General features: G+C 37.5%; 1 protein-coding gene across 4 annotated transcripts in view; it reads left to right on the top strand.

Moving 5' to 3' along the window:
• LRRC4C (leucine rich repeat containing 4C) overlaps nt 1-16,486 on the top strand; it is a 1,194,683-nt gene that overhangs the window by 354,648 nt on the left and 823,549 nt on the right. The window lies entirely within an intron of this gene.

Here is a 16,486-nt window from a genome sequence, read left to right on the forward strand (position 1 = left end):
GGATCATGGTTGCTTTCACCCTAGTAGACATGATGTAGCAAGAAATATTTAAAAAGCCTAAAACCCTCCGGAAAAGGAATAACATGGTACACTTGAAGGCAGACTTCATTACGGAATTTGCAGAGAACTTTGAGTTCTGCTATATGACTCCATATTGAATAACCTCTGTTAATCCTACAGCGTCTGTCCTTTGGCTTTCTGGTGATGTCAACCTGATGGGCCTGGTACATAGACTATGTAATCCCTTCGTTGCCAGGATCACATGCCTGTGCCCACATAGTGGAGACTTGGGAATTGAGGGAAGGGAGGAAAGCAGAGAAACAGCCCCATGTGGGTATGCATATGGACCCTGAAGCAAGACTCACCCTATTCAGCTTCCTCTTCATGTCTAGAGCCTTCTGTGCTTTCAGAAATGTTGGGAAAACCAAGGCAGCTCTAGTAGCTTATCACAGGGATGAGTGTTTAAAGTAGTGGCAGATGCATTGTCATGGATGAAGGAAGCAACGAGGGATTGGGTTATATTGCAGATGTGCAAAGCACTTTAACGATGCAAAATTGGGAGGACTGGACAGACACTCCCTCCAGGACTCTCTTAATTCTCTTCCTCAACCATTTTTTTTCCCCTGTCTTCCCTTCCCTCCTATCTCCTTTTTTGTTTCTCTTAAAAAACATTCATTATAAACATAATAGAACACTGACTCAATGGCTTCTGATGACACAACTGGTCTTGGAAAAAAGCATATAGTCTTGAAGATTACCCCCAGAATGCTCCTCATTTTTCATCCCATCCATTGCTGCAGATTAAAATCTGACTGATGACTCATCTCCTGGCTTCTCTTATGGGATTGATGGCTCTGAAGTGATCTTTGTATCTGCTTCTGGTTTACTTCATGCTTATTTGTTACATGAGTACTTTTTTTCCCCTTTGAAAGGAAAGGAAAATATCAAGATTTAGTGGTGTTGAATCACATTATCATCCTTGACTTAAGAGGCATGGGGTAATAAGGTGAAGGACCCCAAGATGGGAAAGAATATTAATCATCTAATTTTTGAAAAAAAATAATCCTGTGCTCTGCATATTTATTCAAAATAGCATGCCCCTAGATGTATCATATGGTCAATGAGAATTAGAGTTGATTTGAGGGACCCGTAGAATATTAATTCCATGAGGTCAGTACTGTGTCTAACCTATATTTTGTCCCTAATTTTTAATGGAGGGAGCTGTACTTAGTTGGCTTTCATTAAATAGTGAATGAGTGGCTGTCTTGATAGTGAGAGACAATTTTGCACAGAGAGAGTTAATATCAGTGTGTTTGGGTTTTACGATTAAAAATTAATAATTGTTCTCTCCTCATTCTGAGGTCTGAAACAGCTGAGAATTCAGACACAGGAGTCAGACAGGTGGAACTTTAAATAATGCCCTTCTCACTAATAAAACTGATTTGGAGACTATGTCCTGACCTGCAACCAAAATGTGATTTCCTAATGCAAACCCCTATACCCTTGAATTAAAAAAAAACTTAATTATTCTGTCAGAGATATGATCACATTTTTCTCTTGAACCTTCTAACCCAACTCCCTCCTCTACTCCAGTCCTGGGGATAGGTTCTGCTTCTGTAGGAGATCATCTAAGATGAACTTTTTAGAAAAGGGGAGGTCATGGGGTGCCTGAGTGGCTTAGTTGGTTATGCATTTAATTTTGTCTCAGGTCATGATTCCAAGGTTAGTGTGTTTAGGCCCCATGTCAGGCTCTCTGGTGACAGCTTAGAGCCTAGAGCCTGCTTTGGATTCTGTATCTCCCTCTCTGTCTGCCTCTCCTTCACTTGCAGGTGCTCTCTCTCTCTCTCTCTCTCTCTCTCAAAAATAAATCAAAATTAAAAAAAATTGTTAAAAAAAGAAAGAGAATAAAAAAAGAAAAAAGGAGGTCCACATGAGTGAAGTCTGAGTTCACTGAGCTGCAGGAGCCATGTTCTTTTCCCAAGTCTGTTCATTTCTGCTTCCATGGAGAAGAGTTCTGGTGAAGAAGACCTGATTTGTTCCTTCCCGTCTAGGGAATACTTTCTTGTTTATGAAACCTTAGGAAGTAGGAATTAAATAGCCCCCATTTTCCTCCTCAGAAATGTGATGAAAAAAGGAAATCTGAAATTTCTTAATGGACTTGGAAGAAGATACGAGAGAAAGGTCAAAGTTGTATTTTAAGGGGCGCCTGGGTGGCTCAGTCGGTTAAGCGGCTGACTTCCGCTCAGGTCATGATCTCGCGGTCCGTGAGTTCGAGCCCCGCGTCGGGCTCTGTGCTGACAGCTCAGAGCCTGGAGCCTGTTTCAGATTCTGTGTCTCCCTCTCTCTGCCCCTCCCCCATTCATGCTCTGTCTCTCTCTGTCTCAAAAATAAATAAACGTAAAAAAAAAGTTGTATTTTAAGACTATGAAACTTAACCTTTGAGTTCTGAATAAATTAGAAGAAAGTGGAAGCCATTTATAACAAGCGCTGGTTGTTTTTGATCTATTTTGAGAAAGTTATTTATTCAATAGGTAAAAATTAACTGAACATATATTATGTACTAGTTTCCATTCTAGGTTAGAGAGATGAACCTCTGAACAGAGATATAACTACTTTGATCTCATATGGCCTTTATATTTTATTATAGAAAACAGAAAATAAAGAGAAAAGTACATGCTACAAGCTAAGTAGTGATTAGTAAACACAGTGAAGAAGCATGAAGTAGGATGAAGGGTTACAGAATGAGAAGTATGTATCTACTCACATAAAATCATTGGAGAAGACTTATTTGAGTAGGTGACATATGATCAGGAACGAGAATGAAATGAGGGAGTCAATAAGGCAGAGTTCTAGGACAGACATTCCAACTGGAGCTAACAGCAAGTGCCAAGTTCTGAGGCAAAAACTAACTGGTGAGGGGAAAGTAGCCTCTTTAGAATGAATAAAAATTAGATACTTTTGAAATAGAAGGAAAAGAGTAAGGTCTGGTACTCTGGATTTTAAAACAAAACAAAACAATTTTTTTTTCCTGAAGGTAGTATAAAATCACTAAATGGTTGGAACATAAAAGTAAAATGATCAAATATAGTTTTAAAAATATCTCGATGGATGAATGTATAAATAAAATGTGGTGTATAGATACAACGAAGTATTACTTGGCAATCAAAAAGAATGAAATCTTGCCATTTGCAACTACATGGATGGAACTGGAGAGTATTATGCTAAGTGAAATTAGTCAGAGAAAGACAAAAATCATATGGCTTCACTCATAAGAGGGCTTTAACAGACAAAACAGATGAACATAAGGGAAGGGAAAGAAAAATAATATAAAAACAGAGAGGGGGACAAAACAGAAGAGACATAAATATGGAGAACAATCTGAGGGCTGCTGGTTGGGGGATGGGCTAAATGGGTCATGAAAATTGAGGAATCTACTCCTGAAATCATTGTTTCACTGTGTGCTAACTAATTTGGATGTATATTTTAAAAAATAAAAAATAAAATTAAAAAAAAATCTCACTGGATACTTGCAGTAAAATGGTCATAACACTGCCAGAAAGAAAGCAGCAAGACTCCATCAAAAGAATTGTGTAGGGAAGAATATGGCATATGCATTCGAGAAGCATTTGTGGACAATGTAGTCCTATGATGTGCAATTCAAAAGACCTGGTGTTTTCAGAAGATTATATAGAGACATAGTCTAAAAGCAGCAATAAAGAGCGAGTATTATACATATTCTACCTCTGGGTACTTAGAGAAGACAGGGAAAAAAAAGGAAAAAAAAAAGGACAGCCTCAAAGATGATAAGGATTCAAGGCAATTAGTCATGGGATAGTTACTGTGCTCCCACCATAAATGTGATAGCATTGTGTTTGGTTCCCAAGTTACTGGTGCAAGTTCGGGTCATTTCCCAAATACAGTAGTAAAGTATTGCCTTTTGGAGTTATATTCAGGCTGGCTGCTGGTGAGGAAAAATCAGTAGGGGTAGTACATCTACCTCTGGCTACATATATGAGTTTTAGACAAACCTCTTAATTATCCTCTCTTTCCTTTGCAAGATGGATGAGAAAATGATTGAAGCACAGAGATTTTCAGAGTTTGATTGAGATGAAGTAGTTTTGCAGAGCTGATATTACATGCTTCAGAGGTGCTTAGATGAATAAATGATAATCACTGTTATCAAAAGATTACCCCTATGGATGTGTATATATTTCACAGTAACGTAATATCACTACTAATAACTGTTTATCCAGACACCTACCATGTTGTAGACACTGATGCAACACTCTTATACATTAGTAACATTTATGTGTATCAAAAATTTCACAGGGATCTCCAGTCCCACTGCTACTTATTTTTCTGTATTCTAGAATTAAAAGAACATCTTTGAAGTTATTTTCATGTTAATAAAAAGTGCATTTCATCATTGCAAGCATGTGCCACAAGGCATCTCAATAAGCATCATTCTATTCTGCTCTGAACCACTACTGTACTAATTATAGGTCTGTCAGCATGTTCAATAATTTTATAGTTAGACTAAACAGCAGGAAATTTTACTCTCTGAGCTATGCACGAAAACCCTGGACAGTGCACTTGGTAAGAAACTTGGGTGGTAATTCACCATTGGCACATTGAATGGATTACAGGCAACTGCACCATCCTCTTCTTTCGACTGTTCTCTCCCAATGAATGCCAGAGCTCAGTGGCTCATGAGAATGCCCAAGATTACTCTCTATGGATTCAGAAAGCCCACACTATCACCTCTTGAAGCAATGAGCCCAGATGAGATGTGGATCATTCACTCTATACATATTTGTTGAGTGTTTACTGCAGTGAGTAGTGCCATTTTCAGCCCTTTCAATGCAGTGATTGAGTACCCCTGGCACAGAACACTGACCAGGCATTGTGGGGAATTAATAATAGTAACAAGGGGTGGAAAGCTTACTCTCTCATGGGCTGCTTAATTCTTGAATACCTCATGCCACTAGGGTAACAGAACGGTCTTTGAACTCAGAAATATATGTATAATGCATATAATTTATTATGTGCATATGTGTATATAAACACATACACTTTGTGTACATCTCTATTAAATGTGTGTATATGTGTGTGAGGATATATATTCATACACATGTATATTCACACTCATACATTTCATACACACATGCCTTTAAATAGAAGATCTTTGTCATAAAATTAGGTCATAGCATACAATAATGGCAATATTCACACATTTATGATATTGAAAATATTTTTAAGATTTTTAAAATGATTTTATTTATTTTTTGAGAGAGCACAAGCAGGGGAGGGGCAGAGAGAGAGGGAGGGAGACACAGAATCCAAAGCAGGCTCCAGGCTCTGAGCTGCCAGCACAGAGCCCGATGTGGGGCTCGAACCCACTAACTGCGAGATCATGATGTGAGCCAAAGTCAGATGCTTAACTGACTAAGCCACCCACACGCCCTGGATATTTTTAAGATTTAACCTGATCAGGGGCGCCTGGGTGGCTCAGTCAGTTAAGCGGCCGGCTTTGGCTCAGGTCATGATCTCACGGTCTGTGAGTTCAAGCCCCGCGTCGGGCTCTGTGCTGACAGCTCAGAGCCTGGAGCCTGTTTCGGATTCTGTGTCTCCCTCTCTCTCTGACCCTCCCCCGTTCATGCTCTGTCTCTCTCTCAAAAATAAATAAACGTTAAAAAAATTTAAAAAAAAAGATTCAACCTTATCATGCATATTCATTGTAAGAAAAGAGAAAATACTTGAAAGAATTGAACTTGAAGGTAATATTTAAAATCCCACCATGCAGAATCTTTTATTATAATTATACTTGCATAATTCATTCCAGTCTTTATTGTATACATTTAATGCAATTGTGATAATACTTTATAGGCAATAGTGTATCCTACTCATTTATTACTCCTTAGTTTCAAAGTCTGGCTGGTTTCCAATTCTGAGAACTTGTATACATTACTAAACTCATCTGTAGAGTAAGGCTAATGGAAGGGTCTAACTCACAGGTCATTTATAGGATTTGAAAGAGATAATACATGGAAGGTGCTTAGGACATTCCTGGAACCAATTTAGTGTTAAAAAAGAGAGTTAGCTACTAGTAATAAAAACTAGCCATATTTAATGGCCACGTGAGATCTCATTATATGAATGTTTCTCTTTATTACACACTTATTATGGGACATTTAGATTTTTTCCTAAGTTTTTTTTAAATAGTGGCCTAATTATACTTTTCATTTGTTGAGAATGGTGTGGGATCTGTTGTGCATTGTCTTTAAAGGAGAAACAAATTATAGAAATGTCTCTGAGGCATTCCATTTGTCATTACAAAAGAATGGAGGAACAAGAGTTCTAGAATTAAAAATTATTGGATTCAAATTCTATCTGCCCTTCTCTTGCTTGGTGTCATTAGGAAAATTATTTAACCCTGGCTCAGTTTGGTGTTGGTAGTTAGCCCAAGACATGGATGTTTCTCCTTATTAATGCCAGAGGCACATTCCTAGGAGGCCCTGTCTTCTATATAGGGGGAATGGAACATGCATAGGACTAAACTACATCTACTGTCCATAGGCTAATACTATTAGTCCTCCTGATATGGAAGGTTGACCAATGTGCCATATCAGTTTTCACCAACAGTAAAAGACCCTCACCAATACCTGGTCACCCATGGTTGATTCTTTCTTGTGCTGTAGTATTAGTGATTAGCATGTTTGCTACTGAATGGCAGGTATCCAGGCCAGTGTAGCTGCAGTCGTGGTAGAGAAGTTTTGTCAGGTAAGTTTGTCCTGTGCTGCCAGAGATGTGATATTTCTTAGTTATTGTTTGACAAGTGCTAAGGACGTAGATCTTTTAATTTTTTTAATGTTTATTTATTTTTTTTTTTTGAGGGAAGAAAGACAGAGCATGAGTGGGGTAGAGAGAGAGACAGAGGGGGAGACACAGAATCTGAAACAGGCTCCAGGCTGCCAGCTGTCAGCACAGAGCCCATTGCAGGGCTCCAACTCAGGAATGGCGAGATCATGATCTAGGCTGAAGTCGGATGCCCAGCTGACTGAGCCACCCGGGCGCCCCATGCATGTAGATCTTTTTGAGGCTACAGATATGTTTGTGTGTTTATCTAATTTTTAAAAAGCAGTGTGTGTTCATTATAAACAAATTAAAAAGAGCTGCAATAATAAAAAAGGAACAAAATAGTACACATCATTCCTTAACCCAGACATGAACACTGCAAGATGTATAACCTTTGTGTATAATTCTTCCACTGCAAGATGTGTAAGTTTTGTGTATAATTCTTGTGTGCAATTCCTCTCTCTTTCTTTCTTCTTCTCCCTCCTTTTTCCCCATTCTTTCACCTTCTGTCTCCCTCTTTCATATCATGCATACTCTTCATATGTTTATATGTCTCCCTATAACCCATTTATGCAGATTCTTCTTATACTGGATTATGGCTTAACATATTGCAGATATCTTCCCCAACCAGTTAGTCTACGCTTGCAGTATAATTTTTAATTGCTAAATACTATTCCCTTAAATAAAGGTAGCAGGAAAGCTCCTTTTGTTGGACAGTTATCCTGCCCATGAAAAATTTGGGGGCGGGGGGAATGCATTAATCATTTTCTATTATTAAATTTTGTGTGCAATCATCTTATTAATTGTATTATTTGTATCTAGTAGCATAGATTTATATTTGTAGGTAATCACTTATAAATACATAATGTTTATTGCATAACTATTCATATATCCAAATATTAGAAATATATCATTTCTAGGGCGCCTGGGTGGCTCAGTCTGTTGAGCGTCCAACTTTGGCTCAGGTCATGATCTTGTGGTTTATGAGTCTGAGCCCCACGTCGGGCTCTGTGCTGACAGCTCAGAGCCTGGAGCCTGCCTCAGATTCTGTGTCTTCTCTTCTCTCTGCCCCTCCCATGCTCATGCTCTATCTCTCTCTGTCTCTCAATAATAAATAAATATTAAGAAAAAAATTAAAAACAAAGAAATATATCATTTTTTTCAATATCCCTAGTGACTTTGACAGGACATCTGTTGTTGTTTTAACATGATTTATGGTTAATTCAGATGGTAGATGGATAGGACATTGATAGGTTACAAGAAATAGCTAAAAATCTATGACTCAGACATTGTAAGTTATGTGTCATGTGTACATCTAGGGATATTAGATGTTGTATTAAGGAAGGGAACATTGAATCTACTGAGTTCAAGCCAGGCTTCTTTGTAAAAATGCACCAATATTTTTAAATCATTATAGATTTCACAATTGGAATTGCACTTATGTTTGAATAGAAGATTGCTTGAGCAATGATCCTCTGAAAACTGGCCCTTTACATTACCTGGGATTAATGGTCAGTTCCTCAGTTAATGTCCTGAGTTTTTGGACCAAGGCAAAAGTCATCTGTACTCCTACTCACCAGTCATTAACTGGAGTAATGATGGATTTTGTGGAAGCATCATTGCTGCCATGACAATAATTGACACTTTTAAGATCTATTTTGCTTGCTTTATTTTTCTTGATTGTTTACTTTTGGCTACTGATCAAGTGGCCATTTGGGAGAATTACTTGTTTTTAGCTCCATAATTATCAAATGCTATTTATTAGGATATAAACATACAAGCCACATATTTAAATTTTTGCACACAGCAAGTGAAGGAGAAACTGTATAAAATCCATACTGACTGGATCTAGGCTGTAGTTATTCCTTATCTCTCTGTCTCTGTGGATTCCAAGGATATTTCCTGAGATGGTATTAAATCCTAACAGAAATGTGGGATTTCATGTTCAGCATATGGATACTTGTACAAGAGGTGATTGTATAACTACTTTCAAAGATGTATGTTTGCATGAGGCTGTTATTTTGTAGGTAGCCAGATTGTAGCAATTAGCTTGGGAATAACATGAATCTTTTAAAGTTTTCTATATTTTCATTATTTTAAATCCAAAAGCGATAAAAAGAAGTTGGTTTCTTATCTAGACTCTAGTGCTAATCACACCCTCAAACAAATGCTCAGTAGTATTAGAGATGTTCTCCATGTGGTGGATAGTCTCTCTTTCAAGACTGAGCATTAGTCACAGTTGTTTTTTCTTATATCTATACATTTTACTCTTACCTGTTTAAATTATTACTTGTTTAGACTTTGTGGAAAACAAGCAATAAATTACCAGTGTCCTCTTCAAAGTTACTGTTTAATATTTTTTTCTTTTTTTCTTCAAATTATCAACTTGGTGATAGAGCATGGTTCTTGAGCCACATTTTCATCTCTCAGTTATTTTTTTTTTACTTTGGTATTGTTAATGTATTTTAGTTTCAGGTATAAAAAATAGTGATTTAACAATTCCATACATTATTCAGTTGAGCCAAATTTTAAACCTGAAGATAATCTTACTGCTTCAAGCTCCTATAAACTCGTTCACCCTCCTGAAGAAGCCACCTGGTGACTGTGAGGAAATTGGTTTTGGTAGCAGTTGTTGTCAGTGATTATGGAGCAGACCAATGACCATTACTATTCTTTATTGATGGAATAACGTATGTCAAAGCACCATATTAAGTGTTTTACATATACGCTCCTTTCTTTTTTTACCACAAGAAATAGGCATTATTGCTCTATTTTTAGATGAAGAAAAATCAGAATCATTTAACAGCTTGCTTTAGAATTAGACCTGGTCAACTAATTGCTTTGCTATTTACTTGCTGAGTGAGCTTAGCTAAATTACTTTTTTGGTCCTCTATTTTTTAATTTTATTGACAAAACATAGAATATATATCACACAGGTTTCTATAGGGATGGAAATAAGTAGTATTTCTAAGGCACACATAATAAGAAGAAAGTTGTTATTCTTACCCCAAATCATGCATCTAAGTGGTTTTTAGAATGGGCTGCAAATGAAAACTCCTTTTTTCAGACAACTAATTTGTTCATCATGAAAGTCATATAAAGGAAAATTTAAATATAGTGCACTATGAGTATCCACGAACATAAAAAGATTCATAAAGTCATGGTGACTTAAAATTCATGGGGATTTTCAATAACTGATGAAGTAAATGTAATTATAATTAGATTATGGAGGTAATGAAGTTAAATTCAATATATAAAAAATTGTTTCTTCCTATGATCTTCTGCTTCTTAAGTGATCAACTTTTCCCTCTAAGATAATGAAATGATGTCTCTCAATTTCTTTGTTTTTCTAGTATGGCTAACACAGTCCTAGGATATTAAGTGTTCACTAAATAATTATGATTAAGAGCTTTTAGAAGGTTCTCTTTAAAAATAAATAAATAAATAAATAAATAAATAAATAAATAAATAAATAAATAAAGTAAATGTGTCTCTCTAGACTACAGAAATCCTGTGTGCAGAGAAGAGTTAACAGAATTGAGAACTGCTGTCCCCTGCAGGCTTACTTGAGAATTTAACTCCTCACTGGCACCTGAACTCAGATTTCATGAGAATTTCCACCATTCTCAGAATTGTGAGGAATGTCTCATTGTGCCTACACTGTTTGCACAAGTAATGTGGCTTATGCTGAACACCTGCTTTCTTGTTGAGAGTCTGGAATTTCAGTACATACCAGGTAGAGAGAGAGAGAGAGAGAGAGAGAGCGAGCGCGCACCTAAGTGATCATCTTCCCAGTAAAAACCCTGGGCACTGAGGTTGTGATGAGCTTCCCAGTAAAAACCCTGAGCACTGAGGCTATGATGAGCTTCCCAGGTAGACAGCATTTCTCAAGCATGTATTGCTAGGTGATTTAAGCACATACTGTGTGAGTCTATTAGAAGAGGATGCTGGGAAGTTCTCCCTTATTCCCTTTGGACTTGGCCCCATGTGCCTTTTCCCTTTGCTGATTGTGCTTTGTATCCTTTCACTGTAGTGAATCATAGCCATGAGTATGACTACATGCTGAGTCCCAGGAGTCCCAATAAATCATGAGACTTGGGGAAGGTCTTAGGGATCCCCAACACACCTTGGTTCAGGGATCACCATGCTTTCCAAACAGGCCACACACACACAACCTCTCTGAAGCTTTAGGCAGTACATCTGGCAGGCAATGGCAAACTTCCAGGGCAGTAAAAAGAATAGGAGTGGATTGGGGTGGGGTGAAGCACAGTGGGGTGTGTGATAAAAAAAACCCACTGAACATTAGTTAACAAGATAGAGGGGATAAATGGAGACAGAAGAAAGGAGAAGATTATTAGTGGCTTTGAATGATTAAATAATTATCTCTTCTCCTTCTAACCTGTTTCAGAACCAATTGAGAAATCAGGCAAAGGCAGAATGTGGAAGCCAGATTGCTATCTTATAAAGTCTTATATATAAAGACTTATAAAGTCTGTGTTTTACTTTATAAAGGCGTAATTATTGAAGTCCCAATGGGTTTGCTATTAGACTTAAACAAATTTACCTATCCCATAAGATTATTTATGGCTTGTTCTGTCACCTCCTTCAGTTACTCTTATTGAGCTCTTTACTAACACAAGGGAACATTGGTAATAGAGAAGCATTATCACTTAATTTTGGAGACTGTGGCAAATGGAAGGACCAATAATTACTTCAAATGCTATCCAATTACTAAGCAAGATAAAAGAGAGGTGGAGTTCAATAGTGTGGAAAGTCAATGCTAGGAATTCACAACTGGTATGTGAGGGAACAGACGTATTCTCAAAATAAGTTGTTTCGCAAGCTCTAAGAGACTTTCAATCAGAAGTCGGAAATTCAGTCACTTCAGAGACAAATCTGTTAAGCAAATTAGAGTGTTAAAGAAAGAGGGAAGGATTTGGTATAGGTTGGCCATATGGATGTCTTTGAAATATCCTGAGTATTTTGAAGTTCTACCACAGAACTACTGGTGTACTGTCAACCTTGTTAGTGAAGGTAAAAGTTTGAGCTGTTGCACTAGAAATGCCAAATAACTGACTTAAAATAAAAATTTGTTTGAGATCTCACATAGTGGTTTAGGCCAGGCAGGGTCAGGTTCCTGAAGTTAGAATCCTAGATTCTTCCAATCTCGGTCCATCTTTCCTAGGATATTGCCATCCACATATGGTTGATGATGGCTTATCATTTCACACACATTCTTGGTAGCAGGAAAGAAGTATAAATCCCTTCAATTTAACAATATTGCCTGAAAGCCGCACATTCATTTTTCTCACATCGCATTGTGATCTTAGATTCATGACCATCATCATCACACTGTGACCTTAGGTGAAAGAGAAGCTGAGGCGTGCCTTTTTAATTTTCCCAGGAAGCCATGTAGCCTTTAGAAAAAGGGGGGGGGGGGTATTCTCTACTATAGAAGGAAAGAATTATTGCTGCAGATCACTACTCAGCATTTAGTTACATACCCATCCCTTCAACCATCTATTTGGGTTCACCTTTTGATTCCATTACTATTCAAACAACTTACCCACTCCTCTAATAAAAAAAAAAAAAAAATCCCAACTGTCATCTGGGATATCTGATTTTATATAACTCCCTTAATATTACTGGATGTGGTTTTAGATTTTGCCAATTAGGTTTGTAAGGGAAGAGTGAGACATTAGTCCTACTGTGCGCTGAGTGGTGGTATAGGTGTAGAGGATTCATTTTGTGGATGTAGACTGCAGTAGTTTGACATCAGCAGCTGCAGTTCACTGAATAATGGCAGCTTCCTTGGCGGTGGCTCCTTTAGGATTGTGGTATCTTTTTGATTATCAGCGACATCCAATGATAGCAGTGATTGTGTGTTTCAGGAGCTAGCAGCTGTAGTAGGAACTTCCCGATTTCACAAGCAGCTTCTTGATTATTAAACATTCAGAAGCATCCTTGAAGTCCAGATTCTGTGTTCTAGCTTTAGGAGTAATTTCTTACAGCATAAAGGGGTCTATTTCTTACACTTTTCCAGTGATTCTATAAGCCATTTAACAACTTGTAATAATGTATTGCTACTTAAAAACTGGCTAGTGTGAATTCTGTTCTTGGTAACTGAACCCTTCTGACAACTTGGTAGAGCCATATTATAAATAAGTTATTTCACTTACCTGTTCACTGATGTGAGCAAAAAATAAAATGCCCCCAGTCAACTTATAGCCAAATAATAGATAGCTAATTTTTATTGATAATTTTCCATGTGTCAGGCATCTACAAGTTTTTCCAATGATATTTGGAAATATGATATGTGATGTCAATAATCATTTATGTATTAGGAATTACTCTCCGTTTTCTGTAATGAGAAAGCTGAGTTTTTGAGGATTTATATAGAACTGTAGTTCAGACAGCATCTGAAATCAGATGATCTGGTGCAACAGTTAAACCACTCAGAAGACATTTATTAAAATGCTCATTAAGCATAGAGTAAATTGAGATTCTAATAAAGATGAAGTAGATACACAAGGTATTAGGACGAGGTAGAAACATTGGGGATGTCGATGGGTGCGTTTGAATGTTCTAGGCAGGGGAGGGCACAGGAGCTGCATTACATTTGCATTTAAAAAATCATTCTGACTGCTGAGTAGAGAATGGTTTAAAGTGCAAGCATGTCTAGATGTTCAGGGACCCGTTAGTTGAATAGTACATAAGTAAAGTTGTAATGGCCACGGTGTCAGTTTAGGCAATGGTGGTGGGGATGGAAAGAAATGCAAAAATGGGACTGACATTTGAGAGGAAGATTCAAGAAACAGTGATGATTAATATTGGAAGTGAGAGGAGGGAACGAGTGGAGAGTAACATCCATATTTCTGATTCGAGAAAGTAGTTTGATGTTGATACCATTTCTTCTGTATTCATGGACTATATAGTTCAGAGATACATATTCTGGACAAAGGAATGGCTCCTTAATAAAGGAGTAGAATTGTGCTGAGAATTTTGTACCCCTATCGCTGTCTTAAAAACTGAATGCAACATTTTTTTTTCTGATCAAACTGTGTTGGTGAGTTTCATAATACTGATCAAGAAAGACTGATCTCTATTTCCCTGGAGACTCACTAATCTTGTTTGGCTTTTTCTGCACATCACCAGTGATGAGCATTTAAGAGTCATCCTTTTTCTTTTTTTAAAAAAATCTTTTAATAACATCTTGTGAAGTTACTCTTTTATGGAGGGAATGGAATTCAAAATAGTAGCTTTTAACTGCTTTGAACTTCATTCTGTTTGTCTTAAAATAGCTTCAGAACTACAGATAAAGTCAACAGATTAAGAAAGCACAAAGGGAAAAAATAATCCACTCTCAGAATATGTAACTATTCTCATCATTAGTTAAACTAAATATTTCCAATCACTAAAAAGCCAATTAAAATAAAGCTTACTTTTAAAAAATAATTTAAATTGAGGTAGCACTCTATATAAAATGTGGTCTGAAAGTTTTGTTTTTTTTTAAATTGAGTTCTGAGGGGCGCCTGGGTGGCTCAGTCGGTTGAGCATCCGACTTCAGCTCAGGTCACGATCTTGCGGTCCGTGAGTTCGAGCCCCGCGTCAGGCTCTGGCCTGGAGTCCTGGCTCTGGTCCATGAGTTCTGGCCCCGCTGATGGCCCAGAGCCTGGAGCCTGCTTCCGATTCTGTGTCTCCCTCTCTCTATGCCCCTCCCCCGTTCATGCTCTGTCTCTGTCTCAAAAATAAATAAATGTTAAAAAAAATTTTCTTTTTTTTTAAATGAGTTCTGAAAACTCATATAACAATGTTTAAGCACATTTTCTCACTGGTAAATCCCATGACTCACAAGTGTTTGTTTTTTGGAAGAACTACTTTTATTAGGTAGGAACAGCTTGATTTTACTGTTCTTTTATCAAATAACACATTAGTGTCCAACAGAATGTTAATGAACACAATGGTATTTTATTAGCACACTAGTAATATAATTTCAGCCAAATCAAATAACTTTGATATTTTACTTGAGGAATGCAGACTTATTTTATCATGGATATTTATCTATTTATGGTTCTTCAAAAGATTGAAAATCAGACCTAAGCCTTACTTTGTGTGTATGGTTCATTTTGATATATTGAAAAGTGAAATCGAAATGCTGTTTTACTCATTTAATGGGGAATTTGGGATTTGATATACAAAGATTCAGAAACTGTTGGTTTGGAGGAGAATGGGTCTTTTAGTTTACAAAGCAGAGAAACTTTTTATTTTTAAATTTAGAAGTAGTGAAAAAATTGAATGACGTGTTTACATTTTGTTTGGTGTGTCCTAAAATATCTCTTCTGAAGGAAAGGATCCCCTTCCTCCGAGGTAACTTGGCAATAATGAAACAGGAAGTCAATTTTGTACTGAGATTGCCAGTTGCCTAATGTTGTCTAAATATTCTCAAGGGCTTGTCTGTGTTCCACCATCTACTGTCTGTAGCTAGACAGTCTGCTAGCAATCTGGTACAAAGTACATGGGGTAAAGATACAATCTCTTAAGACCAGGGTTTGCTGATCATCATCGAGTTCCATAGGGAGGTAATCCTTGCTCTCCTGGAAATATTCCCCAGCATTCAGAGCCTCAGCCAACTCCAGTTCCTGGAGCATAATAGTAATAGCTATGAGCAATAATGGCCTCTCTCTATTAGGCACACTGGTGCTCATTGCAATGTAACATGTGATTTGATCCTCTTAACAACACTGTATGAAAGGCACTCAGTTACCTACATTTTCTAGATGGCATAGAGAAGTTAAATAGCTTTCCCTGAAACACACAACTAGTAGAAGGTAGAGCCAGAATATGGATCTAGATCTCTGAATTTAAGACTTTTAAATTCTATCAGTGCTTCTGCTTTATGGCTTCTTTTTTCTTAGCTGGATAGTCACACTTACCTCTACTAATTGGCAGCTACAACATGTGTTTCTTTGTTTTAGATTTCTTTGCATGTTTATTTATTTTTGAGGGTGGGGAGGGGCAGAGAGAGAAGGAGAGAGAGAATCCCAAGCAGGCTCCATGCTGTCAGCACAGAGCCCAACATGGGACTGGAACTCACAAACCCTGAGATCATGACCTGAGTTGAACCCAAGAGTTAGACTCTCAAATGACTGAGCCATGCAGGTGCCCCTCTGTGTGTGTGTGTGTATGGTTTCGTTTGTTTGTTTGTTTTTTGAGAGAGAGACAGAGACAGAGCATGATCAGGGAACGGACAGAGAGAGAGGGAGACACAGAATTTGAAGCAGGCTCCAGACTCTGAGCTGTCAGCACAGAGCCAGACATGGGGCTCAAACTCACGAACTATGAGATCATGAAATTAGCTGAAGTCGGACACCCAACTGACTGAGCCACCCAGGCGCCCCATCCCTTCTGTGTTTTTTAAAGGAAACTGGTATTTTTTATATTTGGGAATGTTGAAATTTCACTTGAGACTCCCCTTTATATTTATGGTGATGTTTATATTTTGTTTATTTGTTTATTTATTTTCAGGTCTTCTTGCTTCTTTGAACTTTAGAGTTGTTACTGTTTTTTGTTAGGATTTGGACTTTGAGATGGTTCGCTCTCGAATTTTAACAACAAAAAAAGTGTGTGTATT

The sequence above is a fragment of the Panthera onca genome, chromosome D1 (assembly GCF_046562875.1).
Source record: "Panthera onca isolate mPanOnc1 chromosome D1, mPanOnc1 haplotype 2, whole genome shotgun sequence".
NCBI classification, from domain to species: Eukaryota; Metazoa; Chordata; class Mammalia; order Carnivora; family Felidae; genus Panthera; species Panthera onca.